The 14096-nt window shown below is 41.6% G+C and overlaps 1 protein-coding gene across 3 annotated transcripts in view; it reads right to left on the bottom strand.

Moving 5' to 3' along the window:
* Nucleotides 1-14096, bottom strand: part of LOC133552893 (disheveled-associated activator of morphogenesis 1-like) — a 116892-nt gene that overhangs the window by 57149 nt on the left and 45647 nt on the right. The gene's annotated exons all lie outside the window — the stretch shown is intronic.

Below are 14096 nucleotides of genomic sequence, written 5' to 3'. Positions count from 1 at the left end.
TTTCTCTCGTTTTGAGGAAATAACATTAGAAGAATTGTTACAACGTGTAAATGGAATAAAACAAACATGTTTACTTGACCAACTTACTGGGAAACTTATCAAGGAGCTCTTTGTATTATTAGGTCCATCAGTGCTAAATATTATAAACTTATCACTTTCCTCTGGCACTTTTCCCCTAGCATTCAAAAAAGCGGTTATTCATCCTCTCCTTAAAAGACCTAACCTCGATCCTGACCTCATGGTAAACTACCGACCGGTGTTTCACCTTCCCTTGATTTCAAAAATCCTCGAAAAAATTGTTGCAGAGCAGCTAAATGAACACTTAGTGTCTAACAATCTATGTGAAACCTTTCAATCACTCTACGGAGACAGCCCTCACAAAAATGACTAATGATCTATTGCTAACGATGGATTCTGATGCGTCATCTATGTTGCTGCTCCTCGATCTTAGCGCTGCTTCTGATACCGTTGATCATAATATTTTATTAGAACGTATCAAAACCCGAATTTGGTATGTCAGACTTAGCCCTGTCTTGGTTTAACTCTTATCTTACTGACAGGATGCAGTTCGTCTCCCATAAAAATGTGACCTCGGATTATGTTAAGGTAACGTGTGGAGTTCCCCAGGGTTCGGTCCTTGGCCCTGCACTCTTCAGCATCTAGATGCTGCCACTAGGTGACATCATACGCAAATACGGTGTTAGCTTTCACTGTTATGCTGATGACACCCAACTCTACATGCCCCTAAAGCTGACCAACACGCCGGATTGTAGTCCGCTGGAGGCGTGTCTTAATGAAATTAAACAATGGATAACCGCTTACTTTTTGCTACTCAACGCCAAAAGAACGGAAATGCTGATTATCGGTCCTGCTAGACACCGACCTCTATTTAATAATACAACTTTAACATTTGACAACCAAATAATTAAACAAGGTGACTCGGTAAAGAATCTGGGTATTATTTTCGACCCAACTCTCTCCTTTGAGTCACACATTAAAAGCGTTACTAAAACAGCCTTCTTTCATCTCCGTAACATCGCTAAAATTCGCTCCATTTTGTCCACTAACGACGCTGAGATCATTATCCATGCGTTTGTTACGTCTCGCTTAGATTACTGTAACGTATTATTTTCGGGTCTCCCCATGTCTAGCATTAAAATATTACAGTTGGTACAAAATGCGGCTGCTAGACTTTTGACAAGAACAACAAAGTTTGATCATATTACGCCTATACTAGCTCACCTGCACTGGCTTCCTGTGCACTTAAGATGTGACTTTAAGGTTTTACTACTTACGTATAAAATACTACATGGTCTAGCTCCAGCCTATCTTGCCGATTGTATTTTACCATATGTCCCGGCAAGAAATCTGAGTTCAAAGGACTCTGGTTTATTAGTTATTCCCAGAGCCCAAAAAAAGTCTGCGGGCTATAGAAGCATTTAAGTCTCACCTTAAAACTCATTTGTATACTCTAGCCTTTAAATAGAATCCCTTTTTAGACCAGTTGATCTGCCGTTTCTTTTCTTTTTCTCATCTGTCCCACTAGAGAGGGTCCGGTCTGGTGGCCATGGATGAGGTGGTGGCTATCCTGAGTCGGGATCCAGGATGGACCGAACGTCCAGAGCCGGGACCCAGGATGGACCGCTCGCCTGTGTTTCGGCTGGGACATCTCTGCGCTGCTGATCCGCATCCGCTTGGGGTGGTTTCCTGCTGGCTCCACTGTGGACGGGACTCTCTCTGCTGTGTTGGATCCACTTTGGACTGGACTCTCACGGTTGTGTTGGATCCACTATGGATTGAACTTTCACAGTATCATGTTAGACTCGCTCAACATCCATTGCTTTCGGTTCCCCTAGAGTGGGGGTGGGGGGTTGCCCACATATGCGGTCCTCTCCAAGGTTTCTCATAGTCATCATTGTCACCGACGTCCCACTGGGTGTGAGTTTTCCTTGCCCTTGTGTGGGCTCTACCGAGGATGTCGTTGTGGTTTATGTTGTGGTTTGTGCTGCCCTTTGAGACACTAGTGATTTAGGGCTATATAAATAATCATTGATTGATTGATTGATTGATGTGTGAAATTATTAACACATTACCGTAAAATATCTAATAACATTATTTAGCTCATTCACGCAAGAGACTAGACGTATAAGATTTCATCGGATTTAGCAATTAGGAGTGACAGATTGTTTGGTAAACGTATAGCATGTTCTATATGTTATAGTTATTTGAATGACTTTTACCTTAAAATGGTTACGTTAATATACCAGGAACCTTCTCAGTTGGTTATTTATGCGTCATATAACGTACACTTATTCAGCCTGTTTTTCACTATTCTTTATTTATTTTAAATTGCTTTTCAAATGTCTATTCTTGGTGTTGGGTTTTATCAAATACATTTCCCCCCAAAATGCGACTTATACTGCAGTGCGACTTATATATGTTTTTTCCCTTCTTTATGATGCATTTTCGGCATGTGTGGCGTATACTCCGGAGCGACTTATACTCCAAAAAATACGGTACTTATATTGGCCTGACGGGGAGCACTTTAAATTTTTACACAAACTCGTTATTTCATACGATGACCAGAGGGGAAGAACTTCTGACACTGACACACAGTCATTTTGAAAAATCCCTCCTTTTAGGGACCATCTTAATTTTGATAGAATTAACCACCAGGGGTGCAAATGAGACATTCTCTATGAGATGCAATGGTTTTCCGTATTGGGACCATGATTTCAATCCCCATTCGGAAAGTACTTTTCCATGTTGATGTCTCAAGAAGGGTAGAAATACAAGAAGACACACACACACACACACACACACGCACACACACACACACACACACACACACACACACACACACACACACACACACACACACACACACACACACACACACACACACACACACCCCCCACCACCAATCAACCCCCTCCACCTAAGTACACGATGGATAAACACACACAGTCACAGACCTGCATACACATTAGAAAATTACTGGGCCATGACAGAAATGCTGACTGGCAGGTTAAGAGGAGATTAATATTAGCTGTTGCCACACAGACGGCTCTGGGGGTCATCGCTGGCTCAAGTAGGCCCACAGAAGGTCTCGCTCAGGTATGGCGTGTGTTCCTGTAAGTGATGCCTTTGTTGTGCCGAGGTATGACTGAGGGAACGCCTTTGGAGCACTAGTGTCCCACGGCTGAGCAAGCTGAGCTCTCTGATTACAGAATTAACATATAGAGAGGAGGATGTCAGCATTGAGGCAAACAAAGGGATGTATCGCTGCCATAAGATGACATATTTTATACTTGTTCAGATACTCGCGGGTTTTTAAAAAGCTCTGTGTATCGAAAAGAAAAAAAATAATTTTCTGCGTAGGACATTCCTATGCTGGTCTCTTGACATGTTGAGAAATGGCAGAGAACCTAAAGACTTTTCCCACAATAATATCACGACTGACTGAGGGGGTATTGATTACAATGGTGTCAAATTTCAGACACGCCTGCATTTTCTTCTTTCTTCTTTGTTTCCCCACATTGCTAATGCAATGTCTTTGATGCAATCATCCATCCTTCCATTGTCTACCTCTTATTCCCTTTGGGGTCGCTGGTGCCTATCTCAGCTACAATCATGACATTTTAAAATTGGTCTTAATGATGACATAAAAGTGACCTTTACGTAAGGTTGGGGCAACCTAGGGATACACCATCCCCTTAAAATACAGTACTACTTGCGTAGTACATGACGGGAAGTCAGGTATTTTGCGCAAAGCATGAAGGCTGCCGGAAAAACAGAACAAAAAGAAGTATCAGCCGAGTAAAACTGTCCCATCCTGTCTACTACACAGAAGCTTTGCAGAGGAAAACTGAACAACAATACAGCTAGAGCAGCTTTGGGCCTAGTGCAAAGGTCGGATACCCAAAATGTTGAAAGAGGCATATTGGACCAAAAATACAAAAAACAAATCTGTCTGGGGCCGCAAAAAATGAAAAGCCGTATAAAAGTCCTATAATGAAGGCAACACATATGATGTAAGTGTCTATAATAGCCATAACAGCCTACTAACAAATGTGTCGCAGGCTGAAGCAAATCTTCGTTGACAGAAATGTTGAAATGTTATATTTGTTCTACACATTTTTACAACATTAGAAACCATTAGTAAATCAGAGTCTACTCAGAAGGTGAGATAACTCCTGGAAATTACTGGCTTTTAATGTGGCCAAAAGGTATAGATGTGAGTGTCCAAGTTAAAGTAACGGCAGGTTGCCTTCTTTTTATATTACAATTTTGGCAAGCTGGGTAATGTTTGCTGTGGTGTGGAACAATATGGCACACAAACAACTATCTGAAATGCAACCAACAGTACGTACAGATGAACTAAATTATATACAAAGAGGATAAAAGTAAAGGATATTAAATTAGCTCAAATATAACTAAAAATGAGGCATAATGATGCAATATGTACATACAGTTAGCCTAAACAGCATGTTAGCATTGATTAGCTTGCAGTCATGCACTGACCAAATATGCCTAATTAGCACTCCAACAAGTCAATAACACCTTTGTGCATTCACGCACAGCATAAAACTTTGGGTGGACAAAATGAGACAAAGAAGGAGTGGAAAGATTTTACATGTAAACAAACTACGTTACAGTCCACACACTATGGTGAGTTCAAGAACCGCCGAAATTAGTAGTCCAAAACAGTGTTCACCTAATACTCTCATCAGTGAAGCATGCACACAAACATATTAAACAGTGGGCTTTCTAACAATTGGGAAGGTTTGTGTCATGTTTGTCCTCAAACATGACACAAACGTGTCTGGGGTGGCATAGCTGGGGGCGACATAGCTTGGTTGGTAGAGTGGCCTTGCCAGCAACTTGAGGGTTCCAGGTTTGAATCCTGCTTTCGCCATCCTAGTCACTGCCGTTGTTCCCTTGGGCAAGACACTTTACCCACCTGCTCCCAGTGCCACCCACACTGGTTTAAATGTAACTTAGATATTGGGTTTCATTATGTAAAGCACTTTGAGTCACTAGAGAAAAGCGCGATATAAATATAATTCACTTCACTTCTCTTCAAACAAAAAAAAAATACTAAAACAAATGTTTTTCCCTCATCTTTTTCCATTTTCTACCCCTTGTCCCTTTTGGTATTTGCTTTTTAAAAATGCTACAGGCAGCCACTAGGGCGGCACTAAAGAGCCGCGGGTTGCTGATCTCTGGCCTAGTGTGTGAATATGAATGTGAAAGTTGTCTTGTCTATCTGTGTTGGCCCTGCGATGACGTGGTGCTTGTCCAGGGTGTACCCCACCTTCCGCCCGAGTGCAGTTGGGATAGGCTCCACACCCCCCAAGACCCCGAGAGGGACAAGCGGTAGTAAAAGGATGGATTATAACACTGTTTCAATATTCAATTGATTCTTTTTTGGCCCTATGATGAGGTGGCGATAAGTCCAGGGTGTACTCCGCCTTCCGCCTGAATGCAGCTGAGATAGGCTTCGGCGACCCCCGCGACCCTCAAAAAGGGACAAGCGGTAGAAAATGGATGGATGGATGGATGGATGGATGGAATTCAATGTTAGTTGTTTGGACACACTTTGGCTACAGTTAGGATGACGTTGACCAAAAAGTAGAGTAGGTATTGCATGTTTTTTCCACTCTCAACTACAAAAGAGGTTAAATTAATCTTAACAGTTGCATTAAGTCAATAACATCAGCAGATTTTTACAACATAAAAAATTGCCAAAATCAAAGGAATATTGTCCAAACCAGACTTAGAAGACTCATCTATTCCTTTGTCTCCAGCAGTTTAGACTACTGTAATAGCCTTTTCACTGGGCTCTCTAAACCAGCTGTAAAGCAGCTGCAGTACATCCAGGATGCTGCTGCTCGAGTCCTGACTAGAACCAAGAAATATGGCCAAAGTAGTCCAGTGTTTTGGTCACTGCACTAAATTCCTGTTGCTTAAATAATGGACTTCAAAACAGCTCTGCTTGTGTACGAGTCTTTTCATGGTCATGTGCCAAAGTACATCTCTGACATGTTAAGACTATATGAATCATCCCGGGCTCTGAGAACCTCAGGGAGTGGTCTCCTGCTGGTGCCCGGAGTCAAGGCGAAACATGGTGAGGCTGTGTTTCAGTTTTATGCTCCTAAAAGTATTCCAGAAGATGTGAGACAGACCTCAACGTTGGCAGTGTTCAAATCCAGGCTTTAAATTTATCATGCATATGACAATGAAAAGTATCTTATTTACACACTTTGATTTTAATTGGAATTAAAAATAGCTTTTGTGATGCTTATATTTAATGATTTTACCTTGAATTAAGATTATTTTATGTTTGCCTTCTTATGATTTTCTGTGAGGCACTTTGAATTGCCATGTTTATGAATTGTGTAAATTAAGTTGTTTTGCCTAATCGTGTTTTACATTTTTGCCATAAACGCCCAAACCTACCTATTTGTGTTATTTTGGACAGAGCAGATGCATTCCAAGCAGATAAACTAAACAAACATGAACTTTAACTTTGGTCGATTTGATGATTAACCACAGTGGCATTGAGTAAGTAGTGCCTCAGCCAAGGCCAAACAATCCTAATTTAGAATTTAGCGTAAATGCTCCAATTAACATCTTCATTGAATTAACCACAGCTCTCCTATAGCCGCTGAGGTCTTAATTAACTTAGTTGACAGTAGCTGCATTTGAAATATTATTTAGTGGATAGCATGCAGTAGCTGTTACTTCACTGCTACTACTAATGTAAATAATTCAATGTACCGTATTTTTCGGATTATAAATCGCTCCGGAGTATACGCCGCACCGGCCAAAAATGCATAACAAAGAAGGAAAAAAACATACAGTATATACGTCGCACTGGAGTATAAGTTGCATTTTTGGGGGAAATTTATTTGATAAAATCCAACACCAACACCATTTGAAAGGCAATTTAAAATAGATAAAAAATTGTGAACATTAAAAAATTTGTATGGACTTGGAGTGTTAAAGTTAAAGTACCAATGATTGTTTGGTGTGTGTGAAATAATTCTCTGCATTTGACCCATCACCCTTGATCACCCCCTGGGAGGTGAGGGGAGCAGTGGGCAGCAGCAGAGGCCACACCCGGGAATAATTTTTGGTGATTTAACCCCCAATTCCAATCCTTGATGCTGAGTGCCAAGCAGGGAGGTAATTGGTCTCATTTTTATAGTCTTTGGTATGACTCGGCCAGGGTTTGAACTTGTTACATTTGTTTACCCTTGTGCAGGCTACTTTGAGTGATGACTACATATTAATAAAACTGCACATGTATTCCTGTATCCGCACTAGGCATGGAACAATTTACGGTATTAATTGGATCTGGTTTGATGGCCTATTTCTGTAAGCAATTTGATTTCGATTCATACAACTCGAAATCGATCAATTGTGATTTGAATTATACTACATAAACATTGAAAATGTGTTAAAGAAAATACAAATTTACTTGATATTTTCCCTTTGCCATAAACAACTTTGGACAGTTTAGTTGTTCATAAAAGTCCCAAAAGTGTATTATTAAATAACAAAAAAATAGCAAGTGAAAGTGTACGACACAATATTATGCCTTGTGATCGACATTGCAGAAACTTAAGAGATATTGATCAATAGAGTGTCCGCTCTGAGATCGGTAGGTCGTGAGTTCAAACCCCGGCCAAGTCATACCAAAGACTATGAAAATTGGACCCATTACTTCCCTAGCTTGGCACTAAGCATCAAAGGTTGGAATTGGGGGTTGAATCCCCAAAAATTATTCCCGGGCGCGGCCATCGCTGCTGCTCACTGCACCTCTCACCTCCCAGGGGGTGATCAAACGTGATGGGTCAATAATTTCACCACACCTAGTGTGTGTGGTACTTTAACTTTCACTTTTAATAATAATAATTCATTCTACCACATTCAATTTTATGTAATTAATAATAAACCGTGGTAATACCTCCAAAGGTTATAATTACTGTTTTGAATCAAATTTATTGTAAAACCTTGATTGATAACCGGATTTCGATAAACTCCTGCATCGGTGATACTGTTCATTTACTAGAGAAGCAAGCTAGCGTGCTGATGGATGGCTAGCTAGCCTGAATGCCAATAACATGAATGCAAGAGACATTAACCTCTTTCTCCATTAAGAAACAACATACACCACTCTTAAGTTGTATAAAGATATGGCTCTCTGAGCAACTAAGCTTATCAATTGTGCACATTGAACCAACAGGCTGTGCTATCTTAGAACAGATTGATTGACCTATAAATAAATGGGTTGTACTTGTATAGCGCTTTTCTACCTTCAAGGTAGTCAAAGCACTTTGACACTACTTCCACATTTACCCATTCACACACACATTCACACACTGATGGAGGGAGCTGCCATGCAAGGCGCTATCCAGCACCCATCGGGAGCAAGGGTGAAGTGTCTTGCTCAGGACACAACGGACGTGACGAGGTTGGTTCTAGGTGGGATTTGAACCAGTGACCCTCGGGTTGCGCACGGCCACTCTCCAACTGCGCCACGCCGTCCCATAAATGGAAGTGTACTCACTGTATACAACAAGATCCATTTTCTACCGCTTATTCCCTTTGGGGTCGCGGAGGGCGCTGCCGCCTATCTCAGCTACAATCGGGTGGAAGGCGGATTACACCCTGGACAAGTTGCCACTTCATCGCAGGACCAACACAGATAGACAGACAACATTCACACTCACATTATCACACTAGGGCCAATTTAGTGTTGCCAATCAACCTATCCCCATGTGCATGTATTTGGAAGTGGGAGGAAGCCGGAATACCCGGAGGGAACCCACGCATTCATGGGGAGAACATGCAAACTCCACACAGACAGATCCCGAGCCTGGGATTGAACCCAGGACTGCATGACCTTCGTATTGTGAGGCAGACGCACTAACCCCTTTTCCACCGTGAAGCCCGAAAGTATACATATAAAGATATTCATTTTTGAGCGAGATTCACAGAAATTGAAGTGAATGACAACTGTACTGTTTTGATTTGGGCTTACATGGAAAACAACTCAAATGAATGTTTTATCCGGACGCATACATTTGTCCAAATGTGACCAAGTTAAAGTTGAAGTTAAAGTACAAATGATTGTCAAACACACACTAGGTGTGATGAAATTTGTCCTCTGCATTTGACCCATCCCCTTGATCACCCCCTGGGAAGTGGGGGGAGCAGTGGGCAGCAGCGGGCAGCAGAGGTGGCCGCGCCCGGGAATTATTTATGGTGATTTAACCCCCAATTCCAACCCTTGATGCTGAGTGCCAAGCAGGGGGGCAATGAGTCCCATTTTCATAGTCTTTGGTATGACTCGGCCAGGGTTTGAACTCACAACCTACCGATCTCAGGCCGGACACTCTAACCACTAGGCCACTGAGTAGACGCATTGTGGGTTTCCTGGACGTCGTCTACATCGCTAAAAGAAAAATCTAAGGAAGCGAAGCCATCTTCCTCTAGCTTTTTTATATATAAATTGCCTGCTTGAATATTCTCGTCGTCATTTGGGATGTGCGTGTCTGTTGTGATTTCCCTTCCTGGTTCGATGACCTGCCCTATCTTGCTTCTGATTGGCCAGTCCGTAACATTTTGCTCTAATCTTAACCAATCGTGGCTCATCATACTAAACAACCAATCATGGATGTTCTTATACGTGCAAGCACGTCTTGTAAGGAAGAAGGTGAGGGGTTTAGTAGCCCATGGAGTTTTGAGAGGGAGTGAGAAGCAGAGAACAAGGAACGCAACAAATACGCGGTGTTTGGTCATTTTAACATGGAATGAACCGTATCGATATTACGATATTTTCTTAATTCATATCTTGTTTAAAAATATATTGATATATTTTACAAACTGGACATATCGCCCGGCCCTAGTGCCTATATAGTCCACGTCAATTGAAAAATGACTTCTATAGAAAAAGGCCATTGCGTAGACATAATCAATCAATAAATCAATCAATCAATCAATAAATCAATTAATGTTTATTTATATAGCCCTAAATCACAAGTGTCTCAAAGGGCTGCACAAGCCACAACGACATCCATGGTACAAGCCCAAATAAGGGCAAGGAAAAACTCACCCCAGGGGACGTCGATGAAAATGACTATGAGAAACCTAGGAGAGGACCGCATATGTGGGCAACCCGCCACCCCTTCTAGGGGAGACCTAAAGCAATAGATGTCGAGCAGGTCTAACATGATATTGTGAAAGTCCAGTCCACAGTGGATCTAACATAATAGTGAGAGTCCAGTCCATAGTGAATCTAATATAATAGTGAGAGTCCCGAACCGTAACACCAGCAGCATGGCATGGCATGATAGCGACACACAGGCGCACGTATACGTTTAGCACAATAAGTGCAGGAGAGTCTATTATCCGCGTAGCATCAATATAATCTAATCATCTTCCTCCGCCAACTCCACAAACACAACTCCGCCTTTCATCATGCCTCTCCATCCCCCACGCCGTCATCACCAAAGACAACAAAGGAGTAATAACGCCTATGATCAAGGCGAGTCGACCAGGTGACTGCCTGCAGGATTATCTCACCGTGGCCTGTCTTGAGAGGTCACGGTTTTCCTACAGGGACAAAAGGTTGTGCAAACACCGGGCTGATGCACACATTTAACAGCAAGGTCGTCTATTAAATTTCAAACAAAAAATTAACACTTGCGCAAAAGGAAGGGAGGACTGAGATGAAACGCTCACTGGTCCTCACGGGATAGCTTGCCAAACTTGTTCTGCAGACAAACACACTCGGTGCAAGTTCAAATTCTTGCTGGGGGTCAACAAGTAGAGGTTGGACTTGAGGCAAAAGGAGGAATGGCACTACTACATCCTCACCAAGCATTGTTATCCACAACATCATCTGGGCTGACTTGGCTCAGCTCCAAAAACACACGTACACGAAATGGATAGTTTAAAAATAGACCGCAAGTCGAGCGCCGCACTCAATCAATGCGCCGGACACAATGTGGAATGTTTAATGGGCAGATAACAGTCGAGTGGAAGGATTCGACGTTGTATTTAGCAAGCAGGCTAGATGCTGAGAAATAACATCTTCAGATTCTATTGCTTCTGCGAAAGTTGTCTGACTGGGCGAGTGAACGCCTGTCACATGTCATGACCACGCCGTGTTTCCTGTCACTCTGCGAGGAGGAAAGCTAAACCTTTAATGGTTCTTGCTGTTACAAAAACCTGACTATCGAACAGCAGAGTGTGTCTGTAGAGCAGGAGTCGGGAACCTTTTTGGCAGAGAGAGCCATGAAAGCCAAATACTTTAAAATGTATTTCTGTGAGAGCTATATAGTTTTTAAAACCAAATACAACTAAATGTGTGCATTTTTAAGTAAGACCAACATTTTAGAGCAGGGGTCGGCAACCTTTTTGGCTGAGAGAGCCATGAAAGCCAAATATTTCAAAATGTATTTCTGTGGGAGCCATATAATCTTTTTTTAACACTGAATACAACTAAATGCGTGCATTTTCAAGACCAATATTTTTACAGTATAATAAGTTTCTTATTCTTTTTAAAAATGGTAAAAAAAAAATGGTAAATGGTTGTACTTGTATAGCGCTTTTCTACCCCTTTTTAAGGAGCCCAAAGCGCTTCGACACTATTCCCACATCCACCCATTCACACACACATTCACACACTGATGGCGGGAGCTGCCATGCAAGGCGCTAACCAGGGCCCATCAGGAGCAAGGGTGAAATGTCTTGCTCAAGGACACAACGGATGTGACTAAGATGGTATAAGGTGGGGATTGAACCAGTAACCCTCAGATTGCTCGCACAGCAATCTGAGGGTTATTATCTTCGCCACGCAGTCCCCAAGATAATAACCTTGTTATTCTAAAGTTAACCAATTATAAATATGATACTTCTCACAATTAAAGCGACTTCTTGAACAGGTGCGATAGAAAATGGATGGTTGGACAAAAATGCATGAGCATTTTTTATAATTTGAACGTTATTTTTAACACTGTGATTACCGGCGGAATTATTAATTACTTATCGTGTTAAGCAATGTCAGCTAAGATTTATCTGAGAGCCAGACTCAGTCTTCAAAAGAGCCGCATCTGGCTCTAGAGCCATAGATTCCCTACCCCTGTTTTAGAGTATAATAAGTCTCTTATTCTTTTTATTAATATGGTTATTCGGGAAGCTAACCAATAATGAATGAAATACTTTTTGCCATTAAAAGCCTACTGAAATGAGATTTTCTTATTTAAACGGGCATAGCAGGTCCATTCTATGTGTCATACTTGATCATTTCGCGATATTGCCATATTTTTGCTGAAAGGATTTAGTAGAGAACATCCACGATAAAGTTCGCAACTTTTGGTCACTAATAAAAAAGCAGACGATGTGCCCGTGATGTCACTGGTTGTAGAGCTCCTCACATCCTCACGTTGTTTACAATCATAGCTTCCAGCAGCTAGAGCGATTCGGACCAAGAAAGCGAGCCTTAAACGAGAGGAAAATCTATCATCTCCCTCACTTGTATTTCCCACTTTTAGGAGAAGAGGCAGAAAAAGAAGGAAAAAAAAACAGGCTTTGCTACACATCTTAAAATTAAAACTGGAGTTCTGCCATCTGTCATTTAGCCACAGGTGTGAAAGCTGAACATTTGATCCTTTTTGTTTCTCTGCAGCTAATAGGCTAAACCCACTGATTCTAAAACTGTGGTACGTGGGCTACATCTCGTGCAGACCTGGGCAAATTAAGGCCCGGGGGCCGCATGTGGCACATTAAGCTTTTCAATCTGGCCCGCCGGATATTACTATATAATTTTTTTTAGATCTTTAAGATGGAAACTGTAGCTGACATTGTGATGTGCAGCAATGTTTTCAAATTACCATAAGTCTTGAACTATACAAAGTATTCCAATGGTTGGAATCTGCGATTTTCATGATATACTAGTTACTATGGTAATCTAATTAGTTACTATGGTAATCTAAGTCACATCAACTCAAACGAGGCACCAAGCAGTGTGGGCGGGGTGCGTTTCCACTGAGTGTTTCCAGATCGGCCAGCCTGAAATGTGGGTGTCAGGGACAGATGCGGAAGAAGATTTTTACAACAAAGTTCTAAAGCTTAGTGATGTATCAGATATATCAGATTGTAGGTGTTTTGTTTTTTACCCTTTGCATTCATATTTAGCTGTTTTTTGGCATTTGTGTTGCATTTAGCTTGATTGTATAATGTCGATCGAGCAGGGGTGGTGACGTTCATTGTTGTCATTATTCAGTGTTTTACCGTTCACAGTTAATATTAATAATCCCACGTTCTTTATTTTCATGTAAATTATGGCTGTCTCAATCAGTAAAAATGTTTTACGTTTTTAGCATTCAATCAGACATTATTGTGAGGTTTTGTATTAGTGTTCCTAAAAATAGATATACAGGCCCATAGACACATTTTTTTCTCTAAATTTGGCCCTGCTTGGCAAAATAATTGCCCAAGCCTGATCTAGTGGTACACCAGAGAATCCATCCATCCAACAATTTCCTACCACTTGTCCTTTTTGGGGTTGCGGGGGGTGCTTGAGCCTATTTCAGCTGCATTTGGGCGGAAGGCGGTGTACACCCTGGACAAGTCGCCACCTCATCATAGGGCCAACAACGCATCAATTAAATATTGAAACAGGTTTTCTGTTCAAAAGTGCCCAAAAATATTAAATATACTTGTCAAATAAAACCTCTGCCTCATTCTTTATGATTAAATAGGCCTACTACGCTATTGTATGTTAATGTTGTCCAATCTGTTGGTACTTGGAGAGCAAAGTTATTTCTGAGGTGGTACTGGGTGAAAAAAGTTTGAGAACCACTGCGCTAAGAAAAAATGGATAAAGTCCACAATACACGTCTTGGACATCCGTGGACAAACACAGCTCATGATCAATTCAAGCTATAGCGCCAATACACCATTGTAGAACATTGGATAACAGTTAAGCCTTGTAGTAGGACATTTCCCCAGAAGTTATGGAGCCTGAGTGGCAATATCTCTCCACCACAGCACGATCTGCAGCCTTCCCCCTCAGTTGC

Source organism: Nerophis ophidion, linkage group LG05 (assembly GCF_033978795.1).
Source record: "Nerophis ophidion isolate RoL-2023_Sa linkage group LG05, RoL_Noph_v1.0, whole genome shotgun sequence".
Taxonomy (NCBI): domain Eukaryota; kingdom Metazoa; phylum Chordata; class Actinopteri; order Syngnathiformes; family Syngnathidae; genus Nerophis; species Nerophis ophidion.
This window is presented reverse-complemented; position numbering and strand designations above follow the sequence as displayed.